The sequence below is a fragment of the Manis pentadactyla genome, chromosome 13 (genome assembly GCF_030020395.1).
Source record: "Manis pentadactyla isolate mManPen7 chromosome 13, mManPen7.hap1, whole genome shotgun sequence".
NCBI lineage: Eukaryota > Metazoa > Chordata > Mammalia > Pholidota > Manidae > Manis > Manis pentadactyla.
In genome coordinates, this window is record NC_080031.1 from 52,385,745 (window position 1) to 52,399,530 (window position 13,786).

The 13,786-nt window shown below is 36.3% G+C and overlaps 2 pseudogenes; one reads left to right on the forward strand and one right to left on the reverse strand.

The window, feature by feature from the left end:
* Positions 1-526: 526 nt before the first annotated feature.
* On the reverse strand, positions 527-7,278 carry LOC130680189 (olfactory receptor 2AK2-like; annotated as a pseudogene).
* A 2,985-nt stretch (positions 7,279-10,263) lies between these two features.
* LOC130680190 (calpain-7-like) lies at positions 10,264-12,465 on the forward strand (annotated as a pseudogene).
* Positions 12,466-13,786: the final 1,321 nt, after the last annotated feature.

Below are 13,786 nucleotides of genomic sequence, written 5' to 3' on the forward strand. Positions count from 1 at the left end.
TGGGATACATACACAGAAATGAGTTGATTAGGCCATGAGATCATATTGAGGAATTTCCTCTCATCTCATGTTTACATTTCATATGAAAAGGAGAAAAACACAGCCTCCTGTCTGCTCTAACACCAGTGTCCATTTCTATACATCAGCAAATGTTCCTTTCCATCTATATTAGTCTTCACAGTGCACATCCTAAGTAATACAATATTCTCTTCACTATAAAACAATTATGAGCAAACCATGATGGCTAGATACACAGACATACTAGATGTCTGACAACTGTTCTGCATTGTTACTCCACTCTGCAGTGAGTTAAATCATAAAAAGCAAGATAATGGTAAATGCTACTTCCAATAATAGCATGTTTCAGCACAGTAAAACACCTGATCATACATGACAAGGTAAATAGAATTATTGCATTATACAATGCCAGGCATAGATCATCCCAAAGAGGCATAAGGAATACAGGAGGACTCAAGACATTTGTCGATTTATGTTTTTCTTAAATATTTCTTAGGGTTTACATATTCTAAAACAGCATTGCAGGCAAAAGCTTGTTATGTTGTTCATCATCTGCCAGTTGGGTTTCCTGTGGTTGCATTTCCTTTGCAAATATCCGTCCTACCAACAATCTCTTCACAGCCTCAATGACTTCTTTATTCCTCAGGCTGTATATATATATATGGGTTCAGAAGAGGGGTGACAATGGTGTAAAACACAGCTACTGCCTTATCCTGTTCAGGGGAATACAAGGAATGCGGCCTTGTATAGGTGGAGAGGCCTGTCACGTAGAAGAGACTGGCCACCATCAGGTGAGAGGAGCAAGTGGAGATGGCTTTCATCTGTCCTCTGCCTGAGCTCATCTGGAGCATCACAGTGAGGGTGCGGGCGTAAGACACTAGATGGCCACTAATGGTACCAGCAGAATAATGAGGACCGTCAGGAGGACCACGTGCTCATACTGGGAAGTGTCCTGGCACACCAGCGGCAACAGGGACGGAACTTCACAGAAAATGTGGATAATCAGCCGCGATTCACAGAATGGGAGCTGAAACACGTACAACGTGTGTATTAAAGCAGTGACGGAACCACTGGCCCACGTGCACGTGACAGTGAATCTACAGATCTTCCTTCTCATGAGAACACAGTGCCGTAAAGGATGACAGACGGCTACATAGCGATCATAAGACATGAAGCCGAGGAGAAGGGCCTCAGTCCCTCTAAGGGCCAAGAACACAAAAGTTTGGGTCCTGCAGCCTATAAAGGTGATGGCCTGACTCTTTGTCAGAAAGTCAGCTGCCATCCGGGGCACAGTGGTGGAGACGGTCATTACGTCCACGAGGGGGAGCTGGCTGAGCAGAAAGTACATCGGAGCATGGGGCCTGGCGTCCAGCTGGATGAGAAGGATCAGCAGGATGTTCCCCACCAGGGCCACTGAAAAGAGAGTGGAAATGGCAACAAAGAGGACAGTGTCCAACTGACTGTAGCGGAAAAGACCAAGGGGTATAAAATCTGCTTCAACACTTCATTTCCTGGTATGTTCATGGCTTAGACAGAAATATCAAAGCTGAAAATAGCTGAAAATTCCATGTAACCTCAGTGTCCTTTAAGAGAAAACAAAATGATTATTATTAAAAGCAATAATATTTTATTGAATTACCTTTGGTCAGTATATCGCTCTCCATTTAATAAAGAAAATATATGTGAATTTGAATTGTATCTTCTTTGGCAATTGGCAAAAGGAAAATATGATTTTTACAAATTGCAGAAAAATATTTAAAACTAAAAGGGATATGAAGCAATGAGATGATTTGCACATATAAATTATTTCCCTTATCTGTAAGTCTTCAGGATAATAGACTGGAATCATGTTTCCTAATTAAGAAGAATTCTCGCACTCACTTAACACATATAAATGGTCAACTTAGCAGGAAAAAATGTTAAGCAAGGTGTAATATTTTTAAATGTCTCTTTACTGCATTTTCTAATTTTGAATTTTATGGTTGGTAATTTGGAATAAGCAGTAAATTAGTAATTGAGTCTAAATGATACTACAGTTCTTTGAAGTAATTAGCTAACATTATTTATTCTTGATAGTGTAGATGAGATTTTAGCAATTTAGGAAAAATGGTACACTAGACCGTAGGAATAGCTTATAAATTAAAACAGACTATTTTAACTTTGACTCAAGTAGCTTGTTAAAACTGGTTGATTCTAAGCTAACACAGTTTGTTCTCCTTTTCTTCTGACATGAATCCTGTTCTTTTTATATTTCCAAAGCAAGTGATGTGTCATTAATTATAGACCCCTTCTTCCAAAAGTACTGAAAACCAGCCCTCTCAGCATTCAGCATGCATCTGCTATGGGTCCAGCACAATCATACCCTCAGAAACCCTACAGGTGAATGAGGGCGAGTGTTTCCTTCTAAAACTGCATCCATTCTCTTTATGGCCATGTATGACTGTCACGTGACCCACATACGGAGGTGGAAGAGATGAGGCAAATGAGGCAGACTGAGACAGAAAGATACATTAATAATAGGCTGTTATACTGACAATCATAAGAACATTAAGTAACTTGGAGAAAATGTTTCAAGAAGGGTACACAGGTGAGAAATAATTTGGACCATTTCTGAGAAGCTTGGAAGATCTCATGAATGTGTCATTATGTAGGCAAGCACCCAAGCACACCACTTAAAAAATTTCCTTCTGAAATTTCTGCAAAATCTGTCAGAATAGTAAAATAATTATGTATAAATAAATAATAATAACAGCATAGTAGCCTGCAAAACAGAAATCATAAAATATGGTAGATTTTTCTAAAAACATCAGTAATAAAGAATTATATTTTTCAAGATAAAATGAAAGAGCCTCCCAGAGCACTAACCCAGACCAGGACAGAAGTGTGTATAAACAGGCAGCCTCATCAACCCTGACAATCTGTAAACCCACATTGAGTTTGGCAAATGGGTCAGGAGAAGGATTTTTAATTCAAATGGAAATCCTATTTCTCCCTGTAAAGTGACAGACAGATCTAAAATTACAGGACCAAGATCAGTGATGCTTAACCATGTCCTTCTCAAAGAAACCAAACTTTCTATTTGAACTTGACTGGGTTCCTTTATAGTGATAGGAGAATTTTAATATGAGCTACACATGAAAAGAATGGCAGTGAATAAAAGGCTATCACTTGCTCCTCAATCAAGATAGGAAATTACATGATTATTAATCACTTAGTTCAAACATGAAAGTATTAAATAGCCTTATTGTAAAAGTATTAAAATTCAAAATATTTTCAACAGAAACCAGCCAACACTGATATCAAAGTATCGTAACATAGCAACCAACTGAAAAATAAAAGTTGAATAAAGGCATAAAATCTTGATAGACTTAAACACGTAGAATTCTATGACTTATCATTAAATTATAGTTTTCTACTGTAACTGCATCAATCTTTAGTCTTGTTTTTTAACATGTAAAACGTGAGTAAGTCAAGTAAGAAAAATACTATATAATTTAACATATTCTAAAATGATTTTATCCTCTCAAAACCTTCCTCCAAACAAAGGTGCCTATATTTGGAACATGAAATGCAAGAATATAACATAATGACAGACATTTGTTTAATTCAGAAAACAAAATAAAAAATGCATCCACATCACTAAAATAAATGCTTGCCAACTTTGACACCATTAAAAAAGAAGACAGAATAAAAATGGCAATAACTAAGAAAGACAAGGGTGGTTATTGTTTTTGACTGAAATATTTACTGTTTTTGAACTGAAAATAAAAAAATTAACTTACTAAATGTGTTCAATAAATTGATGTATAAATCATACAAATGTAGTAACATTCCAATATACTACCATTATTTCTGTAATAGTCTGAAATACCTTCATACTACCAATAACAAATATTCTATGACATCTACACATAGTAATTCAATATAGTTATAGTAAAAACTAGGGTTTTTAAAATATATCAAATACAATGACCAATATAGCTTATTACTTATTGGGTAGAGTAAATATCATTAGACAGTACTTCTTGGTAAACAAATAAATGAAAATCCAATCTAAATTTCAAGGATATATAGACCATGATGTAATTATTTGAGTTAATATCTGATATTAAAGGATCAAACTAAAAAGAAATGTGAAAAATGTCAATCTAGTAGAGAAAGAAATTCAAACTCAGAGACTATACAGAGGTAAATTTATAAAATAGTGGGAAAACTGGCATTATAGTGAAGAAGGAAGGAAAGAATATCATGGATACAGAGAATAATGCTGTTTATGTGATGTAACAAATAATTATATGAAGGTACATTAGTAGTAAATTACAAATGGAAATGTATTTTAAGAAATAAAAATAGGAAAACTGGCAGCATATTCCAATCTCCTGGAATGTTCATTTTCATCATAATGTGTGGATATGATGCTGATTCATTAGTGTTCATACCTCAAAAATCATGTGGAGAAAATTGCAAACATTAACAAGAACTTGAAGAAAATTCTTGGAGCAAATTTGAGAAATTGTTTAATATATTAAATTAGACATGATTGAACAAGTGGAAAATACAAATATATGTAATGCATAAAAGAGAAAATAGCAGGTGAGAAAAGGAGAAATGGTCAATTTAAAGCTATATCTATATTTTTTAAATGTTACTAATTAACTTATTAATTACCTTATTAAACATCTTATTAGTTATCACAAAAAAATCTGTGTAAAGATTAAAGCTAAATGAGCACTAGCTTTAGGTAACACATGGCAGGTCTATTGAAACTGAATCATTTGATACGTTGTGAAATGTGATCATTTTCATAACTTTTAGACTAACAATTTTATTTTTGTCATTTTTTCTTTAAAAAATAATTCTAAATATTCCATACTTCTTTGGTACAATATGTTAAGCATGATATTTTTTTTCCTTTTTTTATTGAAGTACAGTTGATACACAATATTTATTGGTTTCAAGTATACAGCATGTGATTGGAGAGTTATATACATTATTAAATGCTCATTCCAACTAATGTAGTCACTGTCTGCCAACATATTAGAGAAAAATGTTACAGAATTATTGACTATATTATTTGTGCTGTAATTTTTATCCCTGGGGTATTTTATATTATGATTGAGATTCTTTTGCCTCTTAAATCCCTTACACCTATTTTACACTCCACTCCGACCTCTACCCTGTGGTAACAAAAACAATTTAGAATCTTAAGTCATTGATAAGATGATAAAAAGGAAAGGAAATATGAAGGAATAACTTTTAAAAAGCATAAGTAATAGAGGAAAAGTAAAATCACAAAAAGTAAATAAATATTACCAACCTGTTGACATAATATGCATGTATTCAAAAAGCAGCTATGGAAACTGGACAACTGTGGATTTCATGAATATAGGTAGATAGAAAGGTAGATATGCACACATGTATAATTATAAGTCCTATTGATCATAACCAATGAGAAAGTTTATGTGCTTGGAAATAAAGGAATCCAAAATGAAAACATACTGGACTTTTGGATATTGTGTGGTTGTGTTTTTTTTTTATGTGGTTTTTAGTCATGCTCAGGGTTTCATTATCCTTCTGATATAAATGCATATGCCTCCATACCATTTCTCCAGCCAGTTTAAATACCCAGACTATACACTCCCTTTTATTCTCCTTCTAACTTAAGTAGTACACAAAACTATCATATCACAGCAACTTTCAGACAGAAGCCCTGGATGGTCAGGGCTTAATCAGAATCCTACACCAAACACAACTTCCAGAGAATGTGAGGTCACTCCAGTACTTCCCCTGAGCTCTGACTCTTTTTTTTGGATGATCAGACATATTAATCGCACGTGGTGTTCTAATAAATTCATGACTGTTTGAAAATACTTTAAATTTCTGTTCAGAGTGAGAGATATGTTTTATTTTCTTATTTTCTTTTCAACAAGTACAGAATTGTTAAGTGTTTGGTTAAGCCTTAGAAAAATATCTAATCAAGTTTTCTTCCACCTCTGATTCCATAGATAGTACTCCATTTAAGTACTAAAACAGAATGCTATAAAAGCGTCTACATAAGGTTGAATAACTCAGTTTTAGGCTATGCCACCTATAATATATTATTACACATGAAAGAGTTTACCCGAGAGACGAAAATGAGTGTTAAGTTCAGAAGCATCTACAAGACATCCTGCATCTCCTCTGAAAAGCAGGAAATCAGTGCCCGCTTCTTATGTCCTCCAGCATCTGAGGTTCCTTCCCTGATTTAGCTGAAATTTCGGATGAGAGGTCTGATTCCTGTTAATATAAAACAAATATATTCTGAACAAACAGCTTTTATGATACTGTGCTCATCAACAGACTTACAAAAATTACACCGTCCAATCCCAAGTCACGATAATGATAAGGTAGCTCAGTCCTTCAGGCAACGCCTTGGACCTTCAATGGCCTGAGGTGCGGAGAGTAGCATTCACTTTAAGTCTGTTGTAAAACAAAACCAGAACCTTTGGCAGATAGGTAGGAAGCAATATTAACACTTTTACTCACCATGATAATTTGAAAACCACTTTAATCTTACACTCATAAACTTCTAGAAAGTGAGAAATTTATACTTAAACCACTCTACCAAATAAGCAATTAAAACTGGATTTTTATCATAATAAAGCCTGTATCAGATCTTAACATCACATATTATACATCTTTTTCATTTCTGACCCCCAACTATCCCTTCAATTTTAAATTCTGCTTTATTAAAAATATTTATTGTAAATTATACTTAAAGGTGTTAACACATTTTCAGAAGTTGGAATCTAGAGAAGCCAAAGATATGGAAAATATCTTATCTCCTTTATTTTATCAGGCAGTAATAAAGTAGATTTAAAAATGGAAGAATTAATAATAGCCAGCACTAATATGGAGCCATACAACTTACAAATATTTTATTTTAATAGAACTACAAGAAATTCTCACCAAATTCTTATATTTAATGAAATACTTAACCTACTTCATGTACTTTCATCATTTCAAAAATGTTGTATAAAATGTGTGCTGAGCATAAATGTTTAGGTTTAAATAAGGAGGAAACAGCCTTGTCCGCTCGCGCCGTCGCGAGTGCCCGGATGCCGCGCCCTCAGGGAGGCTCACCGGCTGCAGCTCTCTGGCCCCTGCTCTCGGCGCCGCCACCGTCCCAGCCACTCTGTCCGTACTGCCCTGAGACGGTTCCATGACCCTGAGTGATAACTGTTCAGATACCGATATAAAACCAATACATTTCAAATGCATACCTCGATATTCTTTTTGAGGAAAATCATTAGATAATGTCCGATTGCCTACCAATCCCAAAAATAGACCCAATTGAGAACATACATAATCTTCAAAATAAAATACATTCCTTTAAATAGGAAGGGATACATTCCTTAAATGATTATGTAGAGTTCTATTACATTTCATGCATAGTATGTTTAAGACCAGCCGCGTTGTTTTTCATTTCAATATGTCACAATAAGTCTGTCAAAGCATTATAATTTCTGCTGACTCACTTCAGAGCAGTCAGCAGTCTTAACAGCTTTTTGATAGTTGAAAGATAGTCACTGCGAAAAAGAGTTCTTCACCTCCACCAAGCCATGTCTTGGGGGCTGAATAAAAATATATTTCCCTGAAAACATATTTTCCACTAGATAAGTAGAAATATCATAATCTTCAATTTTGTAAAGTAAATCATTTAATATTTATTTTGTGCCATATAGTCTCAGATAAAGAGCTATATAGTTCATTCTTCTAGGATTATGTTCTTTAAAAAATTAACAAAGAAATGGGAGATGGAACTGCAAAATCACATATAAGAAGGATTACCTAACCACTTGGAGTTAGTAATTAGAGAGTCACAGAAATTCCTCTTTTGACAAAAAAAGTAATGAAATTATACTATTTATTCATCATAAATATCCAAAAGTTACAGAGGCAAAAGGACATAGTCTTAATAATGAAGCTATTTAATGTGGCATGCCTTAGAAAGGCAAAATAATAGATTCTGTGAAAAACAAAAGTTTTCAAATCTATTTAAAAGACATTTTAGGAATTTTTAACCTACCATTTGTAAGATTACTATTGTTTTGTTTGTTTTGCCTCAGGCAATAAACTTTCAATCATTTACCATGAAAAGTTCATTTGAAAATTAATTTAAATGTGTAGATTCATTTATCAATCTCATGTAAGACTTTTAACTTCACAGAATAAATGAGCTGCTTAATTAAGTTGGAAAGTCATATTCTCGTTCCAGCAGACCCTTTGGGAAAACTTAGTTTCTAGTGCATAATTAGGCACATGTGATTCTTTGTTAGAGCTGTTCCCTAGGCTCCAGAAATAAAATTGAGTACTGGGAGAATGCTCAAAAACTACATGTAAAAAAAAAAAAAAACCAGGTCACCATTATATCTGGCTTTTAAGAAAGTACCATTTTACTCTATTTGCCTTTAAACTATGCATATAAATTTAGACTCCACATAACTAACCACCAACTGACATATAGTTTAATTTTTGTGTACATAATAGGTAAGCATTTCTGGGGAAGCATATGACACTGGGGATATTCTGTGTAAAATATTGCATTTTTTTAATAAACAAATTTTAAGAACATGGGCTGGCCAGGGAAATAGGAGATTCCATTTCTGAATGTCCACAAATACAGTATAAACATTATAACCAGTAAGAGCACATGGCGGGCAAGGTCATAGAAAGGAATTTCAATAATACCATGACACTCTCTCGATCTTGCTGTACTGTAACAAGATTGATTAATTCTAGAGACAGTAAAGGGAGGTTGATTTTTGAACACTCAATCCCCTTAACTAGTTTTAAGGGATGATATATGATAACTCCTTTGTTAAAGGTAAAAAAAATTTACAATAACATAAAAGTCAAGATGATTCAGTTTTGACTAAGTGGAGCTGGGAGACCAGAGATTATTCTGCATGAATAGGATAACCAGAAATTATTATTTGCTTTCTTTACTCTGAAGTTTATTGCTGTCTTTCTACTGTGACTTGGGCTAGCCCATACCACTGAGGGTGATTTGTGAAAACTGATTAAGTTTATAAAGGCTAGCAACTCACAACATTGCCTGGCATGCAACCAGCCCTCAATAAATATCAACTTTAGTGATGACTATTACCATCTCTGCTGTCATTATATTTTTGTTACGATCCTATTTAATATGAATTCAGGGATGGAAGCATATCCTTTACTATTTAGTCCAATGCAGACACAAAACCTCTTAATATTTATGCACATATAAGTGTAACTTCTTTCCACCATCAAGTCAGAGAAATTCAAAAAACAAAAACAGAATGCACTATCCAGGCAGAGAATAACTTAAAATCAATCCTATAACATGGCCACTCTCTCTGCCCACATGCGCAGCCCAGCAAACAGCATGGCCACTGAACAAGACTGCCTCTTCTGAGCTACTGGGCTGCCTCCCACCCAGAGCTCACCATCCACACAGGGTAAATGCCTACACTCTCAGTCTGATACCACACGTCCATATCTCTGAGTCCAAATAGACCAAGATAGTGCCAGGAGTTCCCGTGAGCTCAAGATAGCCCTTAAAATTCACACAAATAGGGACAATGTAAACATGAAAGATCATCTTATTTTATCTGGTCAGGTTTAATAGGAAGGGAGTAAAAAAAGCAAAGGAGGACAACCAATGAGATGCCTCAATATAAAAGAAGGCATTCCTAAGGTATATTATAACCTGTCACCACCTTCATCCCTTAAAATCCAACATCAAAAAGACGGGTAGGAGGCAGGTCCACATCCTCAGTGCCCACAGAAACACCAAATAAACAATACATGGACCAACGTAGTTGTACAAGAACTGTAGAATCGAGTTAAGAAGCTACAGGAAACAAGCTAACCTAACCAAGGAAAAGCCTTATTCAAAATGGGGGAAAATTCTGTGGCGTTTTACTTGCGGTTGCCCCACCCCACCCTAAGATCAGGGTGGCTTGGTCATAAAGAGACCATTTAATGTCCACTTCATCCTCTGGGACAGAAGTGTGAACTAATTGGGCTCTGATTGGCCCGAGGCTTTCCAAGGGGGTTGATTTCTCTTTCGTCTTACTCAAAATACTGATGGAAGAAATGGTGTAGATTGGATTCCAGCTAGGAGGCCTCTGACAGCAGTGGCAGGTGTCATGGAGCATTAGCCAGGCAGAGAAGTACAAATCCGTGGGAGCTTCTGAGTAAGAGGTTACAGGAGGGGGAATGCAACAGAAATCCAAGGCTTCTGAAAGAAACCAGGGTGAGACCCTTAAGGAAATTCCAAAGCAGTCATGTATTTGGGTAATGGAAAAAATAAATCGAGAACTCCACTTTTAATTACCTTATAGGATATATAAAATAAAACTATTAATTTAGGGGCGAATGCTGGGACGGCGAAGTGGGGCGGCCTTGCAGCTGGGGAGCCGGATGGGCTGAGGGCGCGGCCCGTGACAGGTTCCAGCCCAGGAGGCCCCGGTCCTCCCTCGGCCGCCGGCAGTGAGCTGTGCGCGCCCGCCGGCGCCCCCACTCCTCGCCCCGGCCCCAGGCGCGCCGCCGTCGGAGAGGGGCCTCCCCGCGCGTGTCCTCGCTCGGCCGCGCGGGTTTGGCGCCGTGGATGCCCCAGCGCTGGAGCGGGACGCTGTGCAGTCCTCCAGGCTGGCGGTGCAGCGCGACCTCGAAGGCCGCTGCTCCGAGGCTGTGTTTTGCTACAGGGAAGCTGAGCAAGCTTGGTTTTATGCTGAGATGGCAGGACCAAGCCTAGAACATCGTCAAGAGAAATAAATGAGTGATTGGAAAGAATCCAGGCTTTACATGCTGCAGTTCAAAGAGTGCTGATCCTTTGAAATCAAAACATCAGCTGGACTTGGAGCGAGTCCATTTCCTTGTTACACAAGCTTTTGATGAAGACGGGACGGGGAATGTTGAAGACGCCATAGAGTTGTATATGGAAGCCATAGATCTCTGTCTGATTATGAAACTGTTGATAAAATTCTGCAAAATAAACTGAAACAGGTGGCCCAACAGGCACTAGACAGAGAGGCAGCCTTCGTGAGCCTTAAACAAAAACACCACGCAGAACAAAGTCAGCGAGAGTCAGACCGAAGCCGCCTCTGACAGAATCGCATTGTCCCCTGGGAACTGACCGTTCCTGGAAAGACCTCGGCCATTTGTAAGTCCACTATCATGATGCACAAGGACAGAGGTATATGGCAGAAGAAATAGAAGCACTCAGGGCAACATATAAAGATAAATGGCATAGAATACATCCCTTTCATGAGTATTGATCTGAGGGAACGTTTTGCTTGTCCAGCGCCTTCCTCTGACAGACGGGACAAGGTGGCTTTATCACCTACATGAAAAGCTACATTTTCTGAATGGGTACGACCAGAAGACGTCTTCAGCAATTCTGCAATGATTTATATTGTGTGCAGTTTTAGCATAAAACAGACAATAGTATCAGAGTGTTACGTTGTGGCATCATTGGCTATCAGTGCAGTTTATGAAAGAAGATTTAATAAGAAGTTGATTACCTTCAGAATAAGCATGGTGAGTCAGAGCACAATTCATGTGGGAAGTATATGGTAAAACCACGTACACCTCAATTGTGTCCCAAGAAAGGTGATCACGAAGGAGAATTTGCTGTTCTTATTCTAACAACAAAAGTGAATTATGGGTTTCTCTCATAGAAAAAGCATACATAAAAGTCATGGGAGGATATGATTTCCCAGGATCCAATTCAAATATTTATCTTCATGCACTGACTGGGTGGATACCAGAAAGGACTGCTATGCATTCAGATTTTCAGTAAGGGTAATTCTTTCAGAACGCTTTATCAAAGGTTTCACAAAGGGGATGTCCTCGGCACTGCATCAACGTGCACAATGACTGAAGCTGAGGGAGAGAAGTGTGGTCTCATTACCACACATGGATATGCTGTTCTGGATGTTAGAGAGTTCAAGCGGCTGCAATTTGTCCAATTGAAAAATCCTTGGAGTCATTTACGTTGGAAAGGCACATACAATGAAAATGATGTAAATAACTGGACCCTGGAGTTGCAAAAATATTTAAACTTTGATCCTCGAACAGCTCATAAAATAGACAATGGAATATTTTGGATTTTATGGGATGGTCTCTGGCAGTATTGTGATGTGATTTATTTGAGTTGGAATCCAGGTCTTTTTAAAGAATCAACATGTGTATATAGTTCTTGGGATGCCAAACAAGGACCTTGGGATGCTTTGAAGGATGCCTGTAGCCTGGCTAACTGGAAGTGCACTGTCCACAGGGGGTGCTGCAGTGTGGGTTTTGCTTAGTAGACACATAACAGAAAAGGATGATTTTGCAAATAATTGAGAATTTATCGCAATGGCTGTGTATAAGACTGATGGGAAGAAAGTTTACAACTTACACAGACCAGCAAAATGAATATAAAAGAGAGGATTCAACTATATGCTGCCTATCATACACTCACTTTAAATACGAGAACTTCCATAGAATGAAAGTAAATAATGAAAATGCATTGCAAGCAAATAGTAAAAACAAAAACAGACCTATACTAATATATACATAATATACTAATAATATTTTAAATAACCAACTGGTTAATTAAATAATTACACTGGAATTTATAAAATATTTTAGATAATTTAAAATGAAGCACAACATAAAAAATCTTACTGGATACAGCAAAAGCACTGCAGAAAGGTGAACTGTTGGCTGTAAAAATTTACATTAAAAAAGGAGATCCAAAGTAAACAACCCAAATTTGCCTCTTAACATATTAAAAGGAAAAAAGAAATTAAACTCAAAGCCACTGCAAGGAAGAACATAAATAGGATTCAGAAAGACACAAAGCACAAGCATAAAAAACAATTGAAAACTGTTTTTTGTCCTGATGATAGTCCTGAACATCATACAAAAAAATCAACAAAACCAAGAGATGTTCCTTTGAAAATATTAACAAATTGACAAAGCTCTCATTAGATTAATTTAAAATTGGAAAAGACTCAAATAAGTAAAGAGAAATAAATGAGACATTGCAATCCCTTTTACAGAAATAAAAAGGATTATAAGAAGACACAGAAAAAATGCACACAAATGAACTAGAAAATTTAATTGAAATGGATGTATTCCTAGATAAAATATAACCTAACAAAAATTCATCAAAAGTGAAGTCAAAAATAGACAAAAACTAAGTAAGGAGCTCAACAAAGTAATCAAAATTCTTCCAACAAAGAAAAGTTCAGGACCAAATGACTCCAGCAGTGATTTGCACAAACATTTATAGAATTTGCAACAGTTTTCCTCAAACGTTACCAAAAACTGAAGATGAGGGGACACATCAACCACATATTATGAGGCCATATGACCCTGATATCAGAGCCACACGAAGATACTACAATTCATATATATCTGTTATAAATATTGATGCAAAAGCCTGCAAAAAAAATACCAACAAACAGAATATAACAGCACATTACAAGATTATGCACCATGAGCAAGTTAGATTTATTCCAGGAATGCAAATATAGTTCAACTTGAGGTTGGCAATCAATGCAATACACCATGTTAACAAAATAAAGGAAAATAATCCTGATCATCCAATAAATGAAGTCACTATTTACTTCTTTTAATATTGTACATTCATTGACAAATTATGATAGTTTTTTTTGTTACTCATGTCCTTTTACTTTTAAACTACACTTAAATGGATAACACACCATTATATTACATAATTAGAAGATGA